We start from the raw sequence: 23,913 nt of genomic DNA, 5'->3' as shown, positions 1-23,913 counted from the left end.
GGAGAATTGAGTTCAGGAAATAATATTTTTAACTTTCTCCCCAAGTGAGTGCCGTTGGTATTCCACTTATTGAGAAAAATCTAATCTTTGTAGGATTAAATGCAAGATTATTCATGTCCAGTCCTCAAACTCCCAGCTTAGTTTAATATTGCTCAACTACCCACACTAACTACTTTTTAATTCCCCGTATGAATCCCCTTTTTTCATTTCTCTTTGCGTTTGACTCTGCTGCTTCCTTAGCGATGTCTCCACTCTCAGTCTGGGATGCATTTGACCAATTTCTATTTCTCTATTGAAAGTCAGGTAACATCACCTCTTCTATGAAGTCTTCCCTGACCTACCAAGGAGTGCGGCTTCCTTTTATATATATTGCACGTTGACTACAGCATTATATGATTTACTACTCTGCAGAATGTGTCAATTTTCTTAACTATATCTCTGCTGAACTGTTGGCTTCTCAAAAGCCTAAGCTATGTATCCTTTACACACATATTTCAAATACTCAGCCCAGTGGCTAGAACACCATACATGCTAAATAAAATATTGTGAAAATGAACATAGGCATTCCTAGAAAATATAATGTTAAGGGGGAAATTCTGAGAGCACACTTTCAAAGAAATTCTTTCTTCTAAAAATTTTTTCTGAGTTGTAGGGGCATAATGTTAAAAACATAAGGAGAGAAAGAGAGAGAGAGAGAGAGAGAGAGAGAGAGAGAGAGAGAGAGAGAGAGAAATTATTGCATACCAAATCAGCTAATATAAATCAGCTTATACAAATAATGTAAGAAGTTGGAAAATAGGTGACTGCTACACACCTTTGATGCAGAAAGTCTCATTATTATGCAACAGAATAAACAATGGATTCCAAATTCAAACTCAAGACAATAATAAATCAAAGCTGTAAAGTGAAAAATGACAGGATCTTCAGCAGCATTAGCTCTTAGCAAGTGCACAGAGCAATCCAGGGAGATGTTTGGGAGAAAATTCCAGGGCTGAGACCAAGAGCAAAGATGTCATTTTGAAGTGGGTGAAAGATGAAGCTGAGGTTCAGGATGCCCTGAACAGTTTCGCAATGTCAGAATGGAAAACCGAGCTGCCCCATAACCCTTTGTAAATGACACATGAGCTCTGGGTAGTATTATTTTAAGAGCAAGCTGATCAGTACCTTCTGAAAAATTTTAATGGGATGCGTTTATTGTTTGACCACTCCACTTGGTGTGGTTTACCTCTTGTCATCCAGAAGAGTTAAGATAATAGAATTAGCCCCAGAAAAATAAAGACCTATTAGCATTTCCAAAATCCTCTAAACCCGTGGCTACACAGGTCTGTTTCATTCATACCACTTGCCATAATAGTATCAATGGATGCACCAAGCCTGCTCACTGGTGAGCCTCCCAAGCTGTCATATTTTCTAAGTTTAGTGTGAACTGCAGATGTTGGCTGCATTCCATTTGGAGGAATTCACATATTGGTTTTTTTCCCTAGCTAAAGCAACAATAGCCACAGAAAATCACTTCTGGTAGCTCCTAACCAGGATAAAAACATTGCACATGATCCTTGTGTGCTGTTTTTACACCTCAATCAGACTCATTGTGGCTTTTCAGAGAATTAAACAATTAATCTGATGTTAGAAGAATCAGCATCTGTAATAAAATGTAGATGTGGCTCTAAAAAATATCATGACATCATTTAAAGCCAAACCTTATTGATAGCAATAGCCTGACTTGTAACATGGTGAAATATTTCTAAAATATTCTATTTTCTAATACCTCCACTCCAAAGTCAAGTCAAGCCTCATTTCCAGCACACACACACACACACACACACACACAAAAAAAAAAAACCAAAAAAAAAAAAAAAAAAACACACACAACAAAAAAAAAAAAGTGAACCAATCTAATAATGGGGGGAGCCTTCTAAATAACACAGTTAATTATTTTTTGCTGTTGATACTGTCTTGGTGTAACCTTTCTCTGAATTCTGGCAGTAAAATATTTAGCATATACTCAGGAATAACAACAGCTAACCATTATGAAGGACTTACTATGTGTCAAGCACAGTGGTTTTCTTATAATCCCATATGCCCAAGAGGGTGATGGTGGAGGGATTGCAAAGCAGCAGCATGCCCCAAGTTCAGGAGTAATGAGAAAATAAAGCACCTTCATTTGAGGAATGAATCTGGTTTGCTTTCAGAATAACTTGGAAACGTGCTAACTCCGTCAATGCCATTTCTTTGGGAGCTACTTCCGTGCCAGAGTTAGAAGAGGACCGATGTCCGATTTCTACAGCATCCACTCCTCTCTCCAGCTGTTTACTAGTCACTAGTGATGACTTTGGTTGGTCCTGAGCAGCTGCTTTCGAATTCTACTGAGAGAGATGGCTTTCTTTCAGTGCTTTTCTCTTCCTGTCTGGCTGCTGTGACAGCCATTCTGATCTGAACTTCGCCTCACCTCTCTGCCCCTTGTTGCCACTGCTCTGATCCTGAAGCCCTTCCACGCTCCCTGCTTTGCCACAACCATCGCTACGACAATAACAAAACAAATTGGCTCCGAATGCATTATTCAGTTTCAGGCAATTTTCAAATAACATAAACAAATATGTAATGAACCGAGTCTCTTCTCTGCGGTGATTAAACTTCGCTGTCAGGGCTTTCCTACATGTTAACCACTGCGCTCGAAAATAAAGTGCGGGAGTGGAACATAAATATCAAAAAATTACTTAATGAATGCTGTGAAGAAGCCGAGACATCAGCTGAATCAGAAGAAAGCATCGCTGATTGCAAATCATTAGACTGCTACTCAGCTGAGCAAATTATGACATAAACCATGCCTCCCTGTGGGCAGTACCTGCAGTGCCTAAGGCCTGCATTTACACCCTGAAGGGGCTGAGGTCTCAGAGGTGATATATCACCTGCAGCACCTATGGTTAAGCAACGCACATACACATATGTGTATGCATATGGATGTGCCTATGTATATTTGTGTGTATACTTAGAGATATTATCCTTACCCCTTTATTAAAGGAACCAACCACACAGGGTGCATTTAGAGCAAAGTGAAATATTGTTACAACATTTAAAGAAATTGCTAACAGCAGATTTCTGCTTTCAGAGGTGCTATGTAATTTTAGAGGTAAGACCTCAGAGCCTTAAGTGTACACTTAAGAAATTCAACACTCAATACGAAAATTGCGAACCTAAATAAATCAATGTGCAAGGAGAAAAGTCTCCCTTTTTATTTTAACCGTAAAAATCCCGGTTTTGTTGGAGGTGCACCCTGTGCTATGCCTCCTCAGTCATAGAAGGGGTGTGGTCTCTGCTAAACCAATTAGTGAGTAGAAAGAAAAGGAACCCCAGGAACATGGCCACACACATCTCTCATATAGACCGCAGCTCACAAGTAAGCATGGTGTGAGGCATAGAGCCCTGTCATCTCCAGACCTCAGGTGCATCAAATGATTCCCAGTCTTGAGACTCTAAACTCTCCGGGTATAGATGATGGCACTGTTAGGACCAAGGAAGATGTGTGCAAGATGAGACAGGAGTTATCAGTGAACCGAATACATTGATACCTGCCAGAGGGTGTTTCAATAAAATACCTTGTTTCCCCAAAAATAAGACAGTGTCTTTTATTAATTTTTGTTCCCAAAGAAGCGCTAGGTCTTATTTTCAGGAGATGTCTTATTTTTCCATGAAGAAGAATATGGTACACATTTATTGTAAATGAAAATTAAGGAAATTTATTACCTGTATACGGTACGGTAGTACGGTAGTTGTCAACACAAACCAGACAAACTGTGAATCCTACAGTATCAAGAATTTACTCATTTATTCAATGACAATCATGTCATCATCTTCTGGAACATCATCATAACAATCCAATTCCTGAATTTCCTGGTGAATTTCTTGTGACTCCATTTCTTTTAAAATCAGTGGACCAAATCTCTCATGTTTAGCCTGGGGGCGGGAATCTTATTTTCGGGGGATGCCTTATATTTCACTCAGAAGGAAACCTGTAAGTAGGTCTTATTTTCGGAGGATGTCTTATTTTCGGGGAAACTCGGTAACCAAGCAGTCTTAACATTCCCCGTGGAAGGAGAGTTCAGTAGTCAACTGCTCTGTATGTTGGACCCTAAGGGGGAGAGGGAGGGCATATGCTACCCATACCTTTTGGAATTGGACATGTCTGTTAAGGTTTAAATGGGGACTTGGAAAAGGCCATGTATAAAATTTGGATACATCAAGTGGAGGCCCTCTGCTTACACTTGTTGTTTTTGCCAGAGGAAGGACATGAGAATGGATACTTCAGTGTCAGTCACATGCTGACTGGAACTATTTAATCACAACAGTCTCCATTTATCGAGTGCTCACTACATACCAGGCACTGCGTTTGATGCTTCCCAAGGAACCTCTCATTTAACCAATATTACAACACTGTGACGTAGGTGCTCTTATTACTCCTACTTCATAGAAGTGGAAACAAACCCAGCAATTGGTAGAGCTGGGGTTCTCCCATAAGAAGCTTGTTAATGCAGGCTACTCACAGAAGCAACACACTACCTGGTTTCTGCACTGATGTGTGGCTGTGATCTTTGGGAGGAGAGAATAGGCTCATCCCTGTCTGAGCATAAGCATGGTCTTTCCCTTTCTTCAACTCTATGCTATAGTCACAGCATTCTCATCCTGCATATGCCATATCGTCCCACCCCGTTTAGTTAATTTTGTTAGATTCTTTATGATGGTTCCACAGCACCGGCTGCATGAGGAAGGAATGCGTGTGCACTCAGTTGTCGTTGGCCCAGGGGCTTAGCAGAAAAGGTGAGGGAGTTAGCAAAGAAGGCCATTGACAAGAAAGAAACTGTGGAATAGTGTAAAAAGGAAGATTTGCTGCCTATGAAATAAAAGACAAGATGATGTACTAAGAACCAGAGCTATGTTCTTAAGCAAGCAGAGCCGATAGCAGCCTGTTAAAGGGGCATGCCGTATGTTCCCATTCTTGTTTTAAAGGGTATAAGTCTATCTGACAGTTATGTGTCACGTATGGTTTATATTAATAATCTATTACTGAAGTTCAATAAGTATTAGCCTTTCCTCTTTCCTCAAGAAGAAGAAACACACTCTTTTAAACCAATCTGGACCAATTATATACTATATAGCTCCTTAGAAAAACAGAAATACAGCATATTCCAATCACTGCATATAAATATAACTTATATTATATTCAGACCAAAAACCATTAAAAGAAAAAATTTTAAGGGTATCTGGGGGCTTTACAGTGCTGGACCTACTTGTCCCTGAAATTCTAGACACAGTGTCTCAGAGGTCCCCAGTAAAATGGAGTTCCACTAGCTCACAGCAGTAACATTCTATTGGCTTCCTTTCCTTTCTTACTTCCCCAATCCCTTACTGGTGTTTCCTGTGATTATTTCTAAAAGAAACTATTTAGCATACAAGTTCTTGCTCTGGGGTTTGCTTCTGGGGATAGCAACATCAGAAAAGTGTATTTGAAATATGTTGGTACATTAACAGATAAGAAGCTATTGACATGAAGATCACCTGTGGAGAGATTCTGAAGTAATATTAGAAGGAAGTAAAGAATCTTCCTTGCCAGACACCAACATTTAAAGGTCCAGAAGATACATCAGCAGAAGGGGCTGTAGAGAGACAGGCAGAAAAACAAGGGGAGGGGTTTCCAGGGAAGATTTTTGTTTTTTTAACGGAAAGAGACTTGAATTTGCTTAAATGTTGATGGAAAGAATGTGGTAGAAAAGAAGAGTTTGAAAATGCAGATAAGGGAAACGATGGATAGTCAATAGTGAAAGATGATATTGGATCTAGGCAGATCCCAAGTGGTGAGATAAACATTGCAAGGGACTTGATAGGTTTGGTCATCAAAAATAGAGAGTGCTATATGCATTTTAGATAATTGGGTATTTGTGAACAACAAGATAATAAATTGACTTTCCCTCCTTGTTTTATCTGAACATTTGACAAAAATAAAGAGCATTGGCTTGTCCGAAACTCAAAACAAAATGAATTTCGTTTTTCCCCCACTAGAATGTCAATTTCAAAAACAAATTGGATGGACCTGAAATTTAAGGATAAAGATTGTTTGATGTAATATTAAGTTAAACTCCTTTCCTCTATTCATCAAGTTGAACTAGAATAGGGATTTCTAATCAGGGATCTCCAAATGGGGAAATAGTCTAGTGAGTGCTTATAGGTTTCATGACAATTCTACATGGATCTTATTGAGTATTATTAATTTTGAAAATTCACCATGAATTAAATTAATTTTAAAGATTCACTGGAAGTCTAAAATATTTTGATTGGGACCTTTTTTTAATCCAGCTAAAAATGATATCTGCCTGCATGACTGTGATTGATTATCTTGCAACCATAACAGAATTCTGGATCTCCTTTCTGTTAGAGAGACTCAATCTATGTTGAGCTATGTAAGGCTACTTAAACCATGATCCATTAGCTATAGGCCATTAGCATTCACATCATGGTGTTAAAGGTTAATATGGTTAACATGATCTTAGCTGGATGATTAAATTAAAAATTAAATTTTGAATGCAGTAAAAAACATTAAAATTGTTAGAAGCATTAAAATTTATAAGTTTTCATATCTAGGTTAAAAAAAACTGACCTTTCCTTTGATCCTAGGGTGTACTAGACTATAGTAAAATATATGCAAAAAAAAAGTATTTTCCTAGTCTGCCTCTAACTATAAGACACTTGAGATTAATGCAAATATTATCTCTATAATGAAAAGATTGGCCTCAGTTACTCTAGTGTAATCAGTGATATTTATACAGATTTAAGAAATAATCAAAGGTATATAAGAAAACTATTTGAAATGGTTTACAATCCCACATAGAAATTTTTATTTATTTATTATTTTATCAACACATTTTAGTAACATTTAATAAAAGAACATTTTTGTAATAGTTGAATTATAAAAATAACTGGATTTTGAAAAGAGGTTGTTTTTCCCCCCTCCTCATTTGTTGTGTGCGTGCGTGTGTGCGTGTGTGTGTGTGTCTGTGTGTGTGTGTGTGTGTGTATGACCATATTTAGCACAGTGTTGTCCTGCCAGATGGGATAGGATACTTTCTTTGCTCTTGCTAACTTTCCCTTTTCTTCCTCCTGGCCCCAGAAGATTATGAAAGTAAAAGAAAGGGGTTGGTTGGGGAGGAAATATGAATTATTTAAACTGTATAAAAATGCTAGAATAAAATGAACATTCAGGATTTCTATGGTTGCATTTAATCTTTCATTCAACTCATTCACCGAGGAAATCTGTCTTCAAATGGTTCATATTACACTATATGATGACTTCAGTCACCTATCCTAGACTCTACATTTGCTATAAAAACTATTGTGGCATGATGATAAATGAAGAAATTTACTCTTAGAGTCTGCAGGGGTGTCTAGTGCCAATAATTTAAGACATTTGATGATACAGTGCAAACTTTATATTCTAAGCAATCACAACTTATATTTATCCTCCTGCTGTTTTTATGGCTTAAAAAATCACACTATTTGTTTGTGGTGGTAATTTACTATGTTATAGAAGAAGATTTTCAAATTATAGACTTGCTTTGAGATAAGAAGGGAATTAAAATATTTGCCCCACTCTTCGTAAGTAAAAATAGTCTATTCAATAGATTGAGGGTTCTCAAGGAAATTATACTATTGGTTATTGTTAGAGATTTTGGTTGTGATCAAAATCTGTTCGAACATATTTAATTTTTAGACTGAAGAAGTTTAGAAATCCATTTCAACAAATGTTTGGAAAACATTGCTTTAACATAATAATTTGCAGCTAAGTTCATTAATAACATTTTATGCACATTTCGCCACACTTTGGTGAGATCTGAAAGTTTTGTTATTTTCTTTTTTTTAATATCTCAGTGATAGTTAGTTTCAACTGGATAGTATTTTATTTTACTTTTAAAATAATTCTTTATTGTTGAAAGTATTACATATGTCCCCTTTTCAACTGAATACCATTTTAAATTATATTTGTATCATTCTACCATCAATAATATAGATCCATCCATAATTTAGCTATACTATATGTTGCTAATAAATTTCTCTCCATTCTCCCTTAATTGAATGGCTTTTATCATTTCACTCAATTCTACACAAATTGTCTATGCATATGCATTTTTCTATTTCAATAATATTACTAAAATAAAAATAATAAATGGCCCATTTCCCCACTGTGTGTGTGTGTGTGTGTGTGTGTGTGTGTGTATGGGTATCCACTGTTAAATTATTTAAAATTTTCTGTATTTTTCAAAACTTAATAATAAAACATTGGGGAAAGAACCCAACTTAAACTTCATGCCAATCAAAACCATGCACTTCTGATTTTTTTTTTCAAGTGAGTGTTTAAAAACAAGTGAAACACGTTGTGGCAAAATGAGAATATTATCAATTTTCCTTCATGTAGGTTGTGGGCTCTTAGAATCTTGGCCTATGGGAAGTCACAGAAACCTAATTAAGGTCACCAACTCCTTGAGGTACCTACAGGTATTGGTAAGTAAACATATTTGGTTCATTTCCTCTACCAATAGGCAAAAGTACATAACTTCAGGTAGTATGCCTCTTTTTAAAAAATTTATCACCTGCATTTTAACAAAAATGTTTACAAAAGCTTCCTGAATTTTAGAGTTGGAAAGGTATAAAAGGTAATATTCAGATATAAATAACTTCTGAACTTGAACTATTATCTAATTCCTTTCTGTTCATTCTGTATCAATTTACTTGACATATCATCTCAAGTAAATATATTGATCTGTTTATTATTTGGTTAATTTTTACCTTAATTATCAGTGGCAAAGGTTCACCTAAACATTTATATACAACTATATATATAGAGAACATTTAGAAATCTTTGTAGAGATTTTTTTAACATTGGCAGTATGGGGTGTTCTAATATCTAGCAAGCAGTTTCCTGAATATACATAATAATACATGACATGGCCTGGGTGTGACTAGTCCTCATTATTTTTCAAAAATTAATAAGGATTTATCAAATAAAAATTTAATGCTTTTAATAAAGAATCATTGGAACTTGCTGTTATTGAAAAAAGACAGATACATTGACTGATGTGCATGCTGCCATGCCCTGAAATATGACTACAATAGGCCTTTACTCTTCTCAATTGACATGCAAGCTATAATAAAGCTTTTACTGTAATTCAATATCAGCAATGGCATTAGAAATATAATTTGAGTTGCTTGGTGAAGAAGCCAAAATAAAGATTATGGAATATTGTTGTTTGTTTCAAGTTTTAAGCTCCTAACTTCATTCAACTTAGTTACATTAAAATTTCCAGAATGAGAAAAGGAACCGAACAAAGTAAAATAAATAAATAAATAAATAAAGAAAAGAAAAGAAAAAGAAAAAAAGTATATGGGAAATATACTCACATGCATTTTTATTCTCACAAAATCACTTTAAAAACTGAAATCACAAATAATTATTTGCAACTGGACAAGCACAAAAGATTCTATGATAAATATTTTAAGTCTGATGCTAAAAAACGCTGTTTTGACAGGCTGGCCATATAACATCTTATAAGATTCATTTTATATTTTCTTCAGTGCAATAATTAATTGCAACTGCTGTGGTTTAAAAAGAAATCACAGTGCCTGCTCTTGCTAATACCCAGTACCTTAAGTCAGTGCTGTGTAGTAGATAAGTTAAGATTGCAGATGTTTTCTAGGATAGCACATCCTTCCTCACTCCTAAAAATCCTTTCTGATCATTGACCCCTGGTGTAAAATGAGCCATTGTCCACCTGGCACATGGACTGAGCTTTATCTTAAGCTTTAAAGTTTCATGGATTTGGCTGAACCCACAAGGGTACTGAAATGTTTGAACTTCAGCTGACATCCTTGAGGATGAATGGTTTCAAGGAAGAATGGTCATGGCCAGCCCAGAACACACTGAATTTGTCTGTACCTAAGCCATTTGCCTCCAGAATTTGTTTTCTTTATTTGAGAAAGTCCAGATCATATAATCTATGGGTCTCCTACATGTGCATGTTGTATTTATTTACCAGAGTTATTTTTACTCCCCAACAGTCTAGTTTGACATGCACAAATAACTTGGTACTCATTAAGTCCAAGGAATTGTGAAGCAAATAAACAACAATATGGCCTACCACATGCACTGATAAATGCTGTCGATAACCTTTAAAATTCTTATGCCTATTTGAAGACAACATTGTAACATATTCCAGAATTGTTTACAGTTCTTCAGAATGACCATGGAAATTGGTTGTTATCAAACATTATAAAAGTGTAGCGGGAAAATGAAGGTTTGAAAGACAGAATAGTTGTAGAATTCTAGAGTCATAAAACTGAAACAAATATAATAGTAATGATAATGTCTGGCACTTCACCTTTTTGTCCAGTCAACAAAACATTTATTAAGCTTCTACTCTATGAGAAATTTCTGTGATAAAATGATAAAGAAGTCACATTCTATCATAGAAGGAGCACAGGTTGAGATACAGACAGTTGGACACAAGTAAATAGAGACATTGGCAGGAGCTTTGGAAGCACAGATGGGGCTGCAAATCTCTTTGAGGACTAGAAGACACTTCCTTGGCAATCTATTTATTTCCTCCTTGTCATTACCTCTAAATGGCACTTGTGATCTTGTTAATTCTTATATGACTAAGTAGTGGGTGATGGCATTGCATAGGAGTTTGCATAGTAAAGGAAGACAAAAGTTTTTTATTATGAGGGAGTTCACATTAAAACATGTATTCAACAATTCTTTGTAGAAAATTAACTTATTTATTTATTTATTACTTATTATTTTTTGTTAATCCTCACCTGAGAATATTTTTTCCATTGATACTTTTAGAGAAAGTGGAAGGTAAGGAGGGAGGGGGAGACAGAAAGAGAGAAACATCAACTGCTTCCTGCATGTACCAGGGATTGAATCTGCACCTTAGGTATTCAACCTTGACTGGAAATTGAACCCACAGCCCTTTGGTTTGCAGGGCAACATTCTAACCACTGAGTGCACTGTAGGAAATTATTTTTCTTTTAATATTTCAAGTAAAATGATTTTAAATATAATAACATTACATGTAATAAACATTAATATTTTAAGAAAAAAAATTTAAATAATTCTACCAAAAGTGTACTAATACAGTATAGTATCGCAAAGTTTAGGAAATATTAAAAATATGCAAATATTAGGATTACTTCTATTATATTCTAAATGTTTTTCCTATGGCTCTATTTTTATTCATCAGTTTATATTGTTCATTATATTCCACAAATGAGTGAGGTCATGTGATATTTATCTTTCTCTTACTGGCTTATTTCGCTTAGCATAATGCTGTCCAGTTTCATCCATGCTGTTACAAATGGTAAAAGTTTCTTCTTTTTTATAGCAGGGTAGTATTCCATTGTTTAGAATAGATGTACCACAGTTTTCTAATCCACTCATCTGTTGATGGGCACTTAGGCTGTTTCCAAATCTTAGCTATTGTAAATTATGCTCCTATGAAGATAGGGGTGTATATATCCTTTCTGATTGGTGTTTCTGATTTCTTGAGATATACTCCTAGAAGTGGGATTACTGTGTCAAAGGGAAATTCTATTTTTAATTTTTGGAGGAAATTCCATACTGTTCTCCACAGTGGCTGCACCAGTCTGCATTCCCACCAGAAGTGCAAGAGGGTTCATTTTTCTCTACATCCTTTCCAGCACTTGTCATTTGTTGATTTGCTGATGATAGGCATTCTACCAGGTGTGAGATGGTACCTCATTTCATTTTGACTTGCATTTCTCTGATGATTAGTGACTTTGAACATATTTTCATGTCTCTTGGCCTTCTATATGTCCTCTTTTGAAAAGTATCTATTTAGATCCTTTGCCCAATTGTTGATTGAGTTATTTATCTTCCTTTTGTTAAGTTGTATGAGTTCCCTGTAAATGTTGGAGATTAAACCCTTATCAGAGATAACATTGGCAAATGTGTTCTCCCATGCAGTGGGCTTTTTGTTTTGTTGATGGTTTATTTTACTGTGCAAAGCTTTTTATTTTGATGTAGTCTTATTTGTTTATTTTCTCCTTAGTTTTTCTTGCCCTAGGAGCTGTATCAGTAAAGATATTACTACAACATATATCTGATATTTTGCTGCCTATGGATTCCTCTAAGATTTTTATGGTTTCCCATCTTATGTTTAAGTTTGTTTTTTTTTTTAATCCATTTTGAATTTATTTTTGTGTATGGTGTAAGTTGGTGGTCTAGTTTCATTTTTTTTTTTTTTGCACGTATTTATCCATTTTCTCAACATAATTTATTGGAGAGACTGTCTTGACTTCATTGTATGCTCTTGCCTCCTTTGTCAAATATTAATTGAGCATAATGGCTTGGATTGATTTCTGGGTTCTCAGTTCTGTTCCATTGGTCTATATGTCTGTTCTTGTGCCAGTATCAGGCAGTTTTGGAAACAGTGACTTTGTAATATAGCTTGATATCTGGTATTGTGATCCTTCCAACTTTGTTTTTTCTCAGGATTGCTGCAGCTATTTGGGGTCTTTTTATATTCCAGATGAATTTTTGGAGAGTTTGTTCTATATCTGTGAAATATCCCATTTAAATCTTAACAGGGATTGCATTGAATGTAGAGATTGCTTTGGGTAGTATGGACATTTTAATGATGTTGATGCTACCAATCCATGAACATGGTGTATCCTTCCATTTATTTATGTCTTCCTCTACCTCTTTTTTCAATGTCCTGTAGTTTTCTGAATACGGGTCTTTTACATCCTTAGTTAAGTTTACTCCTCGGTATCTTAATTTGTTGTTGTTGTTGTTGTTGCAATGGTAAATGGAATTTTTTATTTGTTTGTTTGTTTTTGTTTTTAGTTTCTCTTTCTGTGAGTTCATTATTGATGTATAAAAAAGCCATAGATTTCTGGGTTCTGAATTCATTGCTGAATTCATTTATTAAATCTAGTAGTTTTTTGATGGAATTGTTGGGGTTTTCTATGTACAATATCAGGTAATCTACAAATAATTACACTTTCACTTCTTTTCCAATTTGGATGCCTTTTATTTCTTCTTTTCTGATCACTATGGCTAGCACTTATGTTGAATAGGAATGGTGAAGGTGGGCATCCCTGTCTTTTTCCTGTACTTAGTGGAAATGGTTTTAGTTTTTGCCCATTGGGTATGATGTTAGCTGTAGTTTTGTCATACATGTAGGTTTGTCATGTTGAGATATGCTCCCTCTATTCTCACTTGCTGACAGTTTTTATAAAAAATGGGTGTAGGTCCAAAGCTGGTAATGACTTCACAATTATAGAGTAACCATAGACTGGGGGGTTTCATGTAACTGATCACAACAGACCAAGATGAAACCTATACTTAAAAGTGTATGACAAAACTTTCTTGCTGTCATTTCAGCATGTTTCTTGACATTGGGGTTTTCTTTGTTAAACTTACCAGCAAATCTCTTCTTCCATGGAGCATGATGGAATATTTTCATTCTAATCACCCATTGATTCATCTTATTTTATACTAAACACTCATTATTACCAGATTTATAGAATTATAGATGTTTACTTTAGGTGTTCTGTTTGTTCTATTGTTTATGTCTTCTATTTGGATTTTTTCCTCTTTTTAAATGAGGCATCTCATTGAAATCTCAGCCAGAGGACACTTTGTGTGTATAGCTTTGGAGGCTTCTATTGAGTCCAGAGGAAGATGAGATTGTGTGTCCATTTCTTTCAGTTCCTCAGCTCTTTCACCATCCATCTTAGTCTATGTGTGGTTACTCAAGATGCAGCATTTAATGATACTGTCAAAACTACATTCCGTAAGTTAGAAGTCAAGAAAAGGAAGTAAAAGACTATAGGGTGAACAGATGATAATGTAACCCATTCAGTCATTTAAATGACTACTAGCATAGTTTTTGTGGGATCAGGGGGTTGTGGAAGCAAGAAGAATAAATGGGAACATTTTCATGTAGTTTATTCTTGTTAAAAAAAAAAAAAAGATGATAATAGCATTACCAAACAAGCATGCTGGAGGCAATTTTCATAATTATATTGCTGACCCAGCAGGGTATAGAGTGGTCTTGTTATTGGCATGAAAGCTTTTACTTTCAAATAATGTTAACCCTTCTTGGTACTGTATGTTTTAATTAAGATAATTCCTGGAAGTGCTGCCAATGTCAGCAGTTTTATGTTCCCATTGGTGTTATAGGTTATTTGTGAGAGATGTAAGCTAGGGTCCTGGTACAGGGCCTAAAGTGAGTTACTCTATAAGGACCTTTTTTCAGTGGAGTAAAAGGCAAAGCTCCCAACATTCTGTTTTACTAGCTTAGTTAGTTAATATTACACTACACCATATATATTTATAAGATAAGAGAGAGAGAGAGAGAGAGTGAGAGAGAGAGAGAGAGAGAGAGAGAGAGAGAGAGTCTTGATCCCATACATTTTTCTGGGATAGCAAACACCATACTACATGATCTATACAAAAATATATTATTGGATTTTAAAAATAAAAATACATTTACAGCTTTATAGTTCAATTGTGAGATATAGATAATTAAATTCATTCTTATTTACAGTATATAAAAGGACTAGAACAATTACCTGCAGTAATTATACAATGGAAGAATCATTGAAATTTCATATTTAACATTGGAAAAATATTGGGTTGGTGTAATTTTTAAGTGAATTGTTACATTTCAAAATGTTTTATTTTTATTTATTTATTTTTTTACCACCACATTGCTCCAGGAAGGAATCTTTGAAATTCCCCAGAGAATAACCACAGTTAATTTGTGGTCACTTAAAGAATTGCTTTAGAAAGGAGACCTGAGGTATATGTCATTTCAAAATATGTTTTCCTGATTGCTCTAGGTGAATAGCTAAAATGTAGCTTCTCAGAACTCAAGTTTCACTTAAATAGTAAGCACATCAAGAATCAAGCAAAAAAGAAACTTGAATATTATTTGACAAATTTGCGTTCCTGAGTACTCCAGATTGGGTATCTAGGTGTCCACAACTCTATGGAAAATGGCCAAGTTGTCATGTTACTTGACTCTGGTTAGAAAGTGAGAGGAATAAAATTTTCCCATGGGCTGATTTAGAGAGACTAGATTCACTCTGTTTTATAAACATTTACTGTCATTTCTTTAGATCTCTAATATGTTATACAGATTACTTGTTATAATTTTACTATTTTAGCTCAATCATATTCTCAAACATTTGTTTAGTTTATAAGTTATTTTAAAACTTTACATACCAAGAATACTAGCAAACCTTTCTTTATTGTCTATGTTATGAGATTATGAGATAATAAAAAAAATCAACTATAAATGCACACTATAAAACAATGTAATTTTCAACTTCATAAAACACATTTTCTTTGTGGTAATTGTTTGAGTGAGGTAGTTAGACTCTATTATTATCCTATGAGTCTTCCTTTAAGTGTTTATTTTTTAGGAGTTTATTTACTAACACTAACTCTAGAAACTGTTGCCAGTAACATTGGTTCTTATTTGAACAATGCTCCCAAAAGTCAGCAATGGTTGCAGATTTTGGTAACTGAAACATAGTAATGAAAACTTTCCCTTTAGTATAAATATCTTCACTTTGACAAAGAAAACAAGCAAATAAGTTATAACTAATAAAATAGTAGTGACTTTATAGTTCTTGAGACTATTTTGTCCATATTCTAGAAATATCCCGGTAGTGTAGATAGTTTATATTACGAGTGGGAAAGAAATCAATAGTAGCATTATTTTTTGAAATCCCAAATAAAATGACCAGTGTAGTTGTTAAACACACTTGGCCACAATTTTTAAAGATAAATCAATGCTAACATTTCTACCTTTTTTAAAATTTCTTATTGAAGTATGGATTATTACAGCATCTCACAGCATCAACATTTCAAAGGGAGAAAAAGAAACCCTACATTTCTCTTAGCATGAGTGAGAAGGAAAAACTTAAGCAAATGTGATTATTACTATTATTTTTAAAATGGATACTGTACTAATGTATTAAATACCAAAACAATCCCAGGTATCTCCAAAGAGATGATAATCTAAATTAATTCAGGGCCTCAGTGGATTATTTGAACAACAGCAAAAATAAAATGATATTTCCATTTTATAAGACATAGGACAATTTAAATCACATGGACATAGTATTTTAATGGAATGTAATGATTTAAGTGGGATGCAAGTTTAGTGGAATGGGCTAGAATGTAATAGAAGGTCTTATGCAAGAATGAAGGAGTAGGAAATGACTTAGAAATATTTAAAAATTATAGCTAGTAATGCATCTGTAGTTAGTACTAAGTCATTTTTCTCTTCCTCAATTATTTATTCTTCTTTCATTTATTCAGTAAGAAGGTACAGATGTCCTATTATATTTCTAACTTTTATGTATTTGGAGTAAATTGCTTTATATTTATAATGAAAAAGCTTTCAAATGTTTCTTAGTAAAATCTTCACTAAGATGGAAAAGAAGGAATAATGATTGTAGCAATCAAAAAATTGAGAAATGTTCAAAGTTAATAATTTATTAAATATATGTTCTTGTGGAAGTAATAACCTCTCTGGATCTAAATTTTTCCCCTTGCAAAATGAAGTAGAAGCAACTGAACTTCACCATCTTCTGAGGCTGCATTTGTCAGCTATGAGGTGAACTGGATTTGCAGGCTGACACCTTTTCTGAAACGTGCTAATTCTCCCTTTTGCTAGCCAAATTATATCTCAACATGTCTACTGCCACATAGCTGATAGCCACAACCTCAATGGTTAAAACAATCTCCAGAAATCTTAACTAACTGTATCTTGAACTAAGTATTTTTGTTCCAAAATGTACAGACTGATGAGCTTCGACTTATCTTGACTCATCCAGGGGACTCAAGGTATCAAATCAGATTTCCCCCCCAATCAGAGAGCTACTGTGAGACACTGTGGTTCTCTGTATAAACGTGTGTGTGGAAGGAGAGAAGAAAACGTTGCTGGTGTCATTTTGAAGGACACAGAATCCTCTCTAAATGACCCAAGGACAAACTTACACTCTGATGAAGGGAAGCTAGGACAAGTTGCAAAATAAGTAAGTATGACTGGGGTATAAATGAACCTGTTAAGGCTAATTAAGTTTGAGAACATTAGACCTACTGAGGGAACTTAGATTTTCCCAATCAAAATATTCATTATTCTAAAGTTCCACCTCAGAACATTGTGTCAAATACACAAAAATCATAAAGTATTTTGGGGCCCCAAAGAGACAAAACTCTCTTTAAAGAATTAAACATTTTTGGCTTATGAATAAAAAATAGTGAAGAATCTCGATTACATCTGCAATGGCTTTATTTCCAAGTAAGTTTACGTTCAGAGGTATGGAGGACTAGGAATTCAACGTTTATTGTTTTGGGCAACAGTGAATGGGTGGTTATACAACTCAACTCAGAACATACCCCATAGCATACCCAATAGGAGGGGAAAGGGAGTCGGCAGTAAAGTGAATTCTTCTGGGTCTCTCTCAGTTCCTTCCCTGGTTCCTTTTGACATCAATGAAAACTGGGAGGAGCTTTGCCAACAAGAAAATCTGTGTCCCTCTCTTCTTGATTCCCAAAGCAGCTTATCATTTTCATTTAGAGAAACCATGGCAGCCCTTGCCCACTGCTTCCTGTCCCTTCATGAAGTGTAAGCCTTGCTTGCCAGGCTAGGTTTGCAGTCATTGCTCACTGACCAGGCAAAGAACACCACAATGGCTAATGGAAATGCTCTTCTCAGTATATATTGTGCAGTTCTCTAATTTGTTTAGCTAAACTGCATTAGTCATACTGAAAGTTTTATTATTAGACTCAAATACAGGAAGCTGGAGAGGATATGCTGCATTTTTAAAAATTAAAGCATTTTTAAAAATAAGCTTGGCATATTGATGAGCTAATTTTCTAAACAAGAGGCTCATTCCTTTTAATCCTCAGCATTATGGTAAATTCTATTTCCGCCTATAGTTCAGACTGTTCAAAATGGGATTAAAAAACTCTAACAACAACGCATTCGTATTTCATGCTAGGTTTTGCTTTAAGAGCATCCTTGCTAAGGTATTACTGAGTTGGGTGAGAGAAGGATGTTCCTGGATTTCCAATATGAAATTTGACACTAAATTCAGAAGAATAAACTTTGCCTGAGTTGAAACTAACACTTTATATTCATAAACATTTTTTTTTGTATGTTTTCCCAATGGTCTAAGGCAAGCCACTGTGGGCAATTATTCTTTCATTTCTACTTAGGTCACTTCATGTGACCTGTATTTTATTTCTTCTTGCCTTTCGAAGGAATAAGCCCTTTTGCACATCTTTTCTTCTTTCTACTCATTGATATTGTTGTTTGTTCATAACAGAGAAAAAATGGCCTTCATCAAAGACTCCATCAATGCTACTGGATAAGTCTTATTATTATAGAGTCAGGCATGTTACTTGTGGGCCAGATCCTGATAGGTGAGTGAGCTTTTTCATCACAGTATATAATGTTTTATAGGGACAATTACTCAGCTCTCGTGGATGCAGATTACGTAAAGCCCGTCTGGTGTGTTACCACATAGTGAGCCCATTTGAAATATTCCCTTCCAAATAAACTTGAATGATTACAGCCTACATGTAATCAGATTTATTGTTATTGTTTCCAATGCCTAGCAAAGTGCTCATATTTTAGTAAATCTCAATAATCTGTTGCATCACAGTGAGGAACAAGAAGACAACTATTTCTTAGTCTACATTTAAAACCCAAATTTATTATTCTTGGTCCTGAATTCAGCCATTCCTATAATAAAGGTTTTACTAGACCCCTATAGTAATGGAAACTTCTCCTAGTATAAGATTAGAGGAAAAATCTATGACTTGAAAATTCTCAGATAAATCATCTTACAGGTAAAAAAGCTTTAGGTTCAGTGGATTTAGTATATGCCAAACAGGAAGAAATTAACTTGAAAGGAAATGGTGGAAAGGTTTATGTATTTTCTCCCAAAGTTTAACTAAAGTAATTAAATTAGGAAACCAATCACTTTATGTTTGCTCCGGGAGTTTATTTGGAATAAGCAATTCATTTAGTAGATTTTGCATTGCCAAGTTAATTTTTTATGACAGTTGCAAATGGATCAGACAGTATAACATTACCTCCTTCTCCTTGCAAAGAGAGAGAGAAAGAAAAAAGAAAAGCAGCACCAAAAATAAATGTCCTAGCCATAGCTCTCACAGAATTCAAATTACCCAATTCAGTGTTTGAAGCCAATCTATATACTAACAGCTTTACCTATCCCATTCACTGCCTTCCCACACTGGAAATCTGTCCCCCTATAAGATATCTTCATGATGAATGAACTGATATTTATGAAGCACTTAGAGATCCTTGGGCAAGACACTACCTAATTATAAAGCATAGCTCTCATTATTAAATGGAAGCTATTTCCCCACTGTGTTTTTTTTTTGTTATCCGTATAATTTCCATGCCATACCCTCCTGATGGTTTCCATTGCACAATGGAATCAGCTTCTTAAAAATAAGAATTTTGGAGGAGTAGGGAATGAGTGTTCAGTAATTTTAAGTCACAGTGCATTGCACATGCCCAGAAAAACCTAGATCACTTCCAAACTCAAGGACTAATAAAAATTGGAAGCACTCCAATAATTTTAAATTGCTTTGCACATTGAAGAGTGATTTAAAATCATTGAATTGATTCAATTTTTTAAATATGCACTTCAGTTTAGAAGTGAGTCAGACAGACAGCATCATAGTGTAGAATAGAAGTCCAAGACATTGAATTAATGTTTTAAAGTTAGGAACTAGACTAAAACAGAACTGGAGGAACCAAGACCAAATAATCACCAGAGTCCAGTGGGCCATTAGTTGAAGGATTATATGACTATCTGGACACATTTTTTAAGGCCTGTCTTCCTCGTGTCCATGGCCATCTTTTTCTTCTGAACAAACAATATTTACAGTTTTTAGTGCTAATTTATAAATGCATTACTTATTCATTTTAACATTACTCATGTTTATTTTTCAGCAGTATCATTTATTTTTGTCTGGTCATTCATTTTTATTTGAGTAAAAATTTATGTAGAAATATAATGGGAATCACAAATGTAACCAACATATGTAACTTAACATTGTCTAGAGCCATATTACAAAAAGAAAATTTTAAAATGTGAAATTAATTTAATAATGTACTTCATTTAATATATCCCAAACATTGTCATTTCAATGTGTAATTAATATATAAAATTACTGATATTTTTTATATTTTTTAGTTTTGTCTTTGAAATCTTTTTTTAAGATTTCATATTTTACAGCTAACAGCAATTAGCTCAATTGAGAGTGGCTGCACTTGAAATGCTCAATAGCTACATGTTGCTAGCAGCTACCATATTGGACAGTGCAGCTATCCTAATATATAAAAACCCTGGGTCCTTCACATCCACAAGACTGGAAGTCAGTGCTACTGTCAGCACTTGGTTGCCATCGGGACTGGTACTGACTGCAGAGTGGGCTGAAAAATCAAGCCTGGAGAAAGGCCTAAAGAGAGAAGCAGGGTCTGACCCATAGCCTCTGTGGCAGCTGTTGATCAGCATTTGCCTCTCTCTTTCTTTCCGGGCCTGGCCAGGAGCTGTGCCTCCATTTCTCTCCAGGCCTCCACCGGAGCTGCTGATTAGGCCCACCTTTCTGATCAGGCCCAGTTGATAGGCCCAGAGATGCTGACTGGCATAAAAATTAACCAATCAGAACTAAAACTGGGTGAACTATGAGGAACCAATGGCTGCCTAGAAGGTAGAGCTTTTGATGCTGACTGGTATAGAACTGACAAATCAGAACCAAATCTGGGTGAACTGTGAGGAGCCAATGGCTGCTTAGGAGGTGAAGCTTTTGATGCTGACTGGCATAGAAACTGACCAATCAGAATCAAATTGGCTGGCAGAGGAGGGCAGTTGGGAGTGAAATCAGGCCTGCAGGGGAGGGCAGTTAGAGGTGAGATCAGGCTGGCAGGGGAGGGCAGTTAGGGGCAATCAGGTCAGCAGGGGTGATCAGTTTGGGGGGAACAGGCCTGCAGGGGAGGACAGTTGGGGGTGATCTGGATGGCAGGGGAGCAGTTAGGTGTTAATCAGGCCAGCAGGGGAGTGGTTAGGGGTGATCAGGCTGGCAGACAAATGAGTGGTTAGGAGCCAGAAGTCCCAGATTGTGAGAGGTATGTCTGACTGCCAGTTTAGGATCAATCCCTGTGGAATTGGGCCTAAGATGGTAGTCAGATATTCTCCAAGGGTTTCCAGATTGGAGAGGGTACAGGCTGGGCTGAGGGACACCCCCTCCTCCAGTGCACAAGTTTTGTGCACTGGGTCTCTAGTACATTATAAGCACCTTGCAGGTTATGAACTATTTTCTACTTTGTAACTTCAGTTATAATTTGAATTTGCATTTTTTATTTTTTACCATCTCTTTACTTTGTGGCTATAATGTGCAAGTTTATTAGCATAAAAAGATAACCAAACAAAGCAAAATCAAACAACCCAGTGATATGCTTCAGGCCATATGCAGTCTGACAACATGAATTCTACCTGAGCTGCATATAGGATTGAAACAGAAAGCTGACATATGGGGTTTCTTGAAAGCTTAGGGCTAAATTTCAGCATCTATGCACTTATGCATAAAATTCAAATACGGCCAAGGATAAGACCTCTCTATTAACCATGACAGAAAGAAGAATAAGAAAACACAAAAAATAATTTTTTTGGTGGTCAAATTGAGCAAGAGTTTTTTTTTAACAGCTACAAACAAAGGAACATAATTTTTCCAGTAAAGTCTCAGGCCAGTGATTGGTTCCTATCTCATGTCTCTGTTGGAAAAGTCATTCTATACTCAGGGGACAGATTTTTCAAAGCCTTCCAGGGCAGCACATAAGGATATGAGTAAATGTAAAAAAGATGGTACCACACAGTGTATGCATTGTCGGGAAAGCAAACGATTCTACGTGACTCAGAGCAAAGAAAGGATGTAGAAGGCCACACATGACAGTTTGATGGATCGAGATGGATGGGCAAAGAGAAACTCACTTGAAATTCTTCCTTTGAACATTCCTCCACTGAATAATTTCATATAACTACACTGCACTTTTCCTCCTTTTTATGTCTGTTAATTATTTATTTGAGATTTGTAAAGTAACGTATGTTCTTTATAGCAATGTTGAAAGTTGAATAAAGAATAATAAAAGATGACCTCTTTTCCCACCAGCCAGAGGAAATGATTTTTAACATTTTGACTTATTTCCTTCTAGTCTTTCTTTTTATGGATTTTTATGTAGTTGAGATATTATTGCGGTTTCTTCATTTTGCATTTTAATATGAGCATTTTGATGTAATTAAAAACCTCTTAGTACACAATTGACTTGGTCACTCAATAACACTTTTTTTCCATTATAAATGATGTTGTAATGAACATTTTTACACCTCAATTCTTTTCTACTTTGTAAGGGTTTTGAAATTATATTGCCATGCTCTCTTGAAAAGAAAAAAAAAAAAAAGGAGTACATTTCCCTTCTGATAGATATTTCTACCATGTTTGTCACACTTTATAATATAAAACCAGGGCATCTTGAGACCTTTATTTCTAGTTTTGTTCCAAAAGCATTGCTTTAATACCCCTTATTCGATTTTGTTGATGATATTCCATAAGTTGATGTCAATAACTAGGTAAAACATTCCCACCCCAGTGGCAACATGCCTTTAGCATCTACTCGCCTTCCTGTGAACAGATAGTAGAGAGAGAAGAGCCTTTGATAATATTTGCCTTCATTAAAATGTATTTTGCTTTAATTTCCACATATAGATTAGCAGGGGTGGGAGGGGGGATTTTAGGGGAAGATTTCCTTTCCATATATCCTAAGAGAGCAGCATCTTACTTTGTAATAACCTTGATGATTTACTATGTTCCAAACATTTTATAATTTGGATTTTGTATATCATCCTCATAATAATTATGAGGAAGAAACCATCATCAACCCCTTTCTGCTGTTAAGGGACTTTAGCCTTAGAGATTGAGAATAAGAAATTTAGTCAAGTTACAATGCTATTAAACAACAGTGTCAAGATTTAAACCCAGACTCTGCAGAAAGTCTTTTTTTGTTTGTTTGTTTTTGCTAAACCTCACCCGAGGATATTTTTCCATTGATTTTTAGAGAAAGTGGAAGGGAGGGAGAGAGACACACAGAGAGAATGATCGATGTGAGAGAGACACCCATTGGTTGCCTCCCACACGTGCCCTGCCCAGGACACATTTACTGAATAAATGTGTAGGTCAAAAATCTTTTGAGAGTGTGCAATTTTTCCAGTGTCAATGGTCTTATTCTTTTGAGTGTAATTTAGAACAATCACTCATGCCCTGGCCAGTGTCACTCAGTGGTTGAGCACCATGCCATGCACCCAGAAGTCACGGGTTTGATTCCAGGTCAGGGGACATGCAGGAGGCAGCCAATTGATATTGATGTTTCTCTCTCATTGCTTGCTGTTTTTATCTCTCTCTTTAAAAAAATCAATAAAAACATATTTAAAAACAAAACAAAAAATCACCCCAAGAGGAGGAACTGAATCACTTAGTACTGTGAGAACTTTGGCTACTGAAATGACAGTAAGGGTACTCTGGGTTATATTTGGCCTGTAACACAAAGCAAAAATTTAGTCAACACTCTTTCAAAGATTTCCAAACCCAAAACCCATGTTTTAAACCCCAAACCCATTTTTTAGCAAAGGATTGATGTATAAATGACTTTAGAAATTATGTGAAACTTCATGGTTTCAATTGTTTTACTTTGATTTTTCCCCCCTCAAGTGTAGTTCTGTGAATTTGAATCC

This window comes from Pipistrellus kuhlii, unplaced genomic scaffold (assembly GCF_014108245.1).
Source record: "Pipistrellus kuhlii isolate mPipKuh1 unplaced genomic scaffold, mPipKuh1.p scaffold_m20_p_13, whole genome shotgun sequence".
Classification (NCBI taxonomy): Eukaryota; Metazoa; Chordata; class Mammalia; order Chiroptera; family Vespertilionidae; genus Pipistrellus; species Pipistrellus kuhlii.
The sequence above is the reverse complement of the archived record's forward strand: the minus strand, read 5'-3'. Positions refer to the sequence as shown.